This window comes from Gadus morhua, chromosome 7, assembly GCF_902167405.1.
Source record: "Gadus morhua chromosome 7, gadMor3.0, whole genome shotgun sequence".
NCBI lineage: Eukaryota > Metazoa > Chordata > Actinopteri > Gadiformes > Gadidae > Gadus > Gadus morhua.
Window position 1 is genome coordinate 29,093,862 of NC_044054.1, and position 5,000 is coordinate 29,098,861.

At 45.8% G+C, this 5,000-nt stretch overlaps 1 long non-coding RNA gene across 2 annotated transcripts in view; it reads right to left on the bottom strand.

Moving 5' to 3' along the window:
* The window catches only part of LOC115546478 (uncharacterized), a 15,307-nt gene that overhangs the window by 8,185 nt on the left and 2,122 nt on the right, over nucleotides 1–5,000 (bottom strand). The window contains exon 2 of one of the 2 annotated variants that reach the window (XR_003977227.1): nucleotides 1,990–2,163. This is a non-coding gene — a long non-coding RNA (uncharacterized LOC115546478). The remainder of the gene's footprint in view (nucleotides 1–1,989; nucleotides 2,164–5,000) is intronic. The other variant, XR_003977226.1, reaches the window with a different exon arrangement.

A 5,000-nucleotide genomic window follows, 5' to 3' on the forward strand; every position in this document is an offset into this window, starting at 1 on the left:
TCCTCCTCCTCCTCCTCCTCCTCCTCTATCTCCTCCTCTATCTCCTGCTCCTCCTTCGGCCGCTGGCTTGTTGGAGGGTTCTCCACTCAGGTGTGGTGTCTCCTGGTGGAACTACCTCAGCTGACCTTCGCTAGCAACCGCCCCCCCCTCCCCTCGTTGATGCTTGGCCACGCGTCCACTCCAGCGTCCTTCTGGAAAAACAACTGCCTAATGTTTTTTTTGGAGGCGAATCCCTTTTATCGCTAACCTGATCCCCCCGCCTTTAAAGATCCCCGGTCCTGTAGCTCAACGGAGCATGGTACGACCACTGCTAGGGGCGAGCGTACCTTGTGGCTTAGCGTATATTGAGAGTACACTGTTAGCTGAAGTACGTTGTTAACTAGCGTACCTTGTTAGCTAGCGTACGTTGTTTGCGAGGATACACTGTTAGCTAGCGTACGTTGTTTGCAAGGGTACACTGTTAGTTAGCGTACGTTGTTTGCGAGGGTACACTGTTAGTTGGCGCACGTTGTTTGCGAGGATACACTGTTAGCTAGCGTACGTTGTTTGCAAGGGTACACTGTTAGTTAGCGTACGTTGTTTGCGAGGGTACACTGTTAACTAGCGTACGTTGTTAGCAAGGGTACACTGTTAGTTGGCGTACGTTGTTAGCACGGGTACACTGTTAGTTAGCGTACGTTGTTAGCACGGGTACACTGTTAGTTGGCGTACATTGTTAGAGAGGGTACACTGTTAGTTAGCGTACGTTGTTAGCGAGGGTACACTGTTAGTTGGCGTACGTTGTTGGTGAGGGTACACTCTTAGTTGGCATACGTTGTTAGCACGGGTACACTGTTAGGGAGCGTACATTGTTACGCTCGAACGAGATTGGAGGACGCTTTAGATAAACGCTCCCACCAAATATATGAACACACGAATAAGGATGACTCCGAAACAATTGTTCAGTCGTACAGATTTACAGGACCAATGCTTTGGATTGGCCAATCTTGCGTTAGCTGGTTGTTGAAAACAAGGACAAAGGCAATTGTGTCTATCAGAGTTCATCCAATTGAAGAGTATATTGAACGGTAGGGCTCAGATCTAGGCATCCCTCTCTTGTCTTCATGGTCTCTTATTTTACTTTTCAAATCCCTTTGTTAAATTGATTTTGTTAGCTTTTATCTAAGATAATGTGCCTTCTGTGTGACTACGCCAAAATACATAGAAACATAACAATACAAGAGAATGTACTCTTACTGTTCGGACCACCATTCTTCCTGGAAAAAGAGCCCTTCACTGCCTTCGCTTTCTGATTATAATCTATGTTTATTTATGGAGATGGCTGTGCTGTGTTTACTGATGTGTGCTGTGGGGTTGTGGGTTTGACCTGCCTGGGATGGAGTCTCTGGGCTGTGGTCGGCACGGTGACAGGAGAGAGAGAGAGAGAGAGAGAGAGAGAGAGAGAGAGAGAGAGAGAGAGAGAGAGAGAGAGAGAGAGAGAGAGAGCACTCTTCACTCTTCCCCTGGGACTTTATCGTGTCTCAGAAGGCACATGAATAAGGGATGAGTTTACACTCCCTACCCAGCCTATCTCACTCAGTCATTTCTCTTCATTTTCCAGTTATTGTTTTCTTATTAAAATTCCAATATGAGTGTGGGTGAGTGTTGTAAGAAGACCCTTTCTACGTTGGCTTGCTTTCCAGACTTTTTATTTTTTTAATCACTGGCATGCCCTTGTGTGTGTTTGTGTATCTCTCTCTCTCTCTCTCTCTCTCTCCCTCTCTCTCTCTCTCTCTCTCTCTCTCTCTCTCTCTCTCTCTCTCTCTCTCTCTCTCTCTCTCTCTCTCTCTCTCTCTCTCTCTCTCTCTCTCTGTCTCTGTCTCTCCCTCACTCTCTTATCTTTCTGCCTCTCTTCCCCTTTGGCCTATTTACACACCACTCTCTCTCTTTGTCTGGGTCCCATGGGTCCTGTTGTGGTTGCAAATGTTAATTCATTGACTTATTGATTACCTTGTTAGTGTGTTTGCCTGTGAGCGTTGCCCCTGTCCTCTGTGGGGGATCTTCTGGCCCTGCCTCGAGCCACCGGGCGTGAGTCATACAGATGAGTGGATCCCCGTGGTCTGGGGGAAGGCATGGATGAATGAAGAGACCGGTTGAAACGCGAGTAAACGATGGAGTTCTGTTCTGAGTGCAAAACACAGAGAATAAGCCCATTCTGTTTCAGTATTTTTCTTTAAAGCTTTGTTCTGTTGATTAGATAATTTTACCACCTCTAGTGGGTGACTGACACGTAATGCATTGCAATGTGCACTGGAGGGTTCATGCAAACAGGCAGATTGAACTTCAGCGAGTGTCAAAGGTCAGATTGGAAAATAATAATGTTGGGACTGGGCCACGCCCCTCTCATGTGTTATGCATGGGGAACTTATGAGAAGAGGTGATTCCAGCAGCAGTTATACCTGTATCCTTCATTTTACTAAAATACATCCTACAGCTCTCTGAGATCCATCTTTTTCACAATATTCCACTTATCTAAAATACGGACAGGTGGAAAAGACAGACCTACAACAGGACAGATAGAAAGACAGCAATACAGACAGACAGACATAATTCATTGCGGCTTTTCCATGTCCAACATACACTTAATCATACTCTTCTGCTGTCCTTAACTCCCCGTCTCCTGGTTCAGCTGCACATGTGGATGATCAATGAAAGACTATTGCTATGGAAATGTTAAGGGAACCCCCAAAAAAAAGAAACATCTTGGAAGAGAGATTACACAAAGAGCAAGCGGCCAAGATGGAAGAGATAAATCACAATTGTAGAAGACCATGTGTGAGATATCTGTACTCTTATCCATTTATCTGTGCGTGTGTGTGTGCATTCGTGTGTCTGTGTCTGTGTGTATGTGTGAATGTGTGTGTGTGTGTGGGTGTGTGTATGTGTGTGGTTGGTGTTCCATCTTTTGTCTTGAAAATGATGTACTGTTCATTGAAAATTGTTCAACACATGAAATGACTTAGCTATTAATTAATAGAGTTTAAATCCAGTCAATTCCACGTCAAATATTAAAAGATCTACGCTCCGATAATCAAACATTTGAGCCAACGTCACACTTGGAGAGGAGAGGAGAATAATAACCAGATAGATAGCTTTGCGACGAAACACACGTTTTGACTTTGATTTGGACTAAAATTGTAATACGCATTAGCCGTTTGGAGTGAATGTGTTAATCCCTAACAGGTCAGTACTTTAACATGACGAATATACAGGATGTGGATGACACAGGGGTTGGAATTTCACCACATCAAGGGGCTCACAAACCCACAACGCATGCATTTTGTTCAAAAGAGGAGCCAGTAAAACCGATGAGCATGAAGTTTTAGAGCAGGGAGGCTGACTACGGCTGAGTGTAATGCCGGACGGGGGGGGCGTCTTGCAACAGCTAAGCCCTGTCCCTCTCCGTGTAGCTGAGCTTCCCAACTCAGACACATAACACAGCTCCTAAGGTCCTATAGATGGATGAACAATAGCAAAAGTCAGCCGGGCTCAATGTTGACATGAAGGGAAACAGTTGTGTGATGGGGGTGTGTGTATGTGTGTGTGTGGTGGCATGCATGTGATCTGCGTGTGTATGTGTGTGCATGCGATGGTGTGTGAGTGTGTGTGTGCAAGCATGGGATGGTGTGTGTGTGTGTGTGTTGGCAGGCATGTGATCTGTGTGTGTATGTGTGTGTCTGTTTCTGTGTGTGTTGGCATGCATGTGAACTGTGTGTGTGTGTGTGTGTGTGTTGGCATGCATGTGATATATGTGAGTGAGTGTGTGTGTGTGTGTGTGTGTGTGTGTGTGTGTGTGTGTGTGCGTGTGATGGTGTGTGTGTGTGTGTGTGTGTGTGTGTGTGTGTGTGTGTGTGTGTGCACGTGCATGTGATACCGTGTGTGTGTGTGTCCATGTGTGTGTGTGTGTGTGTGATTACTGCAGGGTGGCATAAATGAGCAGTATTTTACAGTAAGCCCCAGAAAAAGCACCAGGAACTCTCTATGAGCAACACTCACCCTACATGTATCATCAATTAGGTTTCACGTTTCACATCCATTTATTATAGATGTATATTGCCTACCTTACAGAATGTGTATTGTGGATTTGTGGGATAGTCTTGATTGCCAAACAACAGGGACTTAGTAAGCTAGCAGAAAAATAAATAGCGAGAGAGAGAGAGGAGAGAGAACGAGAGTAAAAACCAACAAGACCGTATAAGGCTACTTTAGTTTCTGGTCTGTAAACATAAATAGAGGTGTGTGTTTGCGTGTGTTTGTGTGTGTGTGTGTGTGTGTGTGTGTGTGTGTGTGTGTGTGTGTGTGTGGGTGGGTGGGTGGGTGTGTGTGTGTGTATGTGTGTGTGTGCATGTGTTAACACTAATGTTTGTCTGTAATTTAGACACTGTTTCCAAAGAAAACAAGTTGGATGTGGGAGTTTCTATCATCTTCACAGCGGCGCGTTTCTCCGCCAACAGTAAAAAACTAAAAACATTTAGATTTTGAGGCCTTTCTGGCCGCGCTGCCTGCCGTATCTCGTGACGTTCCCCCCGAGCCAAGGACAACACCGGGGGGAAACTAAGTCCCTGCCTGCGTGCCACAAGAAGGAACCCCAATTTAAATTGATAGTGTAATATAATTTCTCCCATTTTATAATGTCCCGAGTGCTGCTCTGCCTCCCAACATGTTAGAGTCGGGTTTTAGGTCCGTCAGACGTTCCAGAAACGGGATGATTTCTCGTCCTCTTGCAGTCGCTCTGCGTTTTTAAAGGAGTTCAGGGACGGAGGCGTGGAATGCGTTTGGAAGACGGACAAGATGGGGAAGTTAGAGGGGTGGAAATGGAGAAGGTGTAAAGATCTGCGGTCGGGAGAGAAAGCAGGTGGAACTGAGGGTCCAGTATGGGACTCACGTCTGAATAATGGTACGGTCCGCCGGGTCAAACTCCCCCTAAACATCACCCTGGGTATACTCCCCAATGTCTGTTT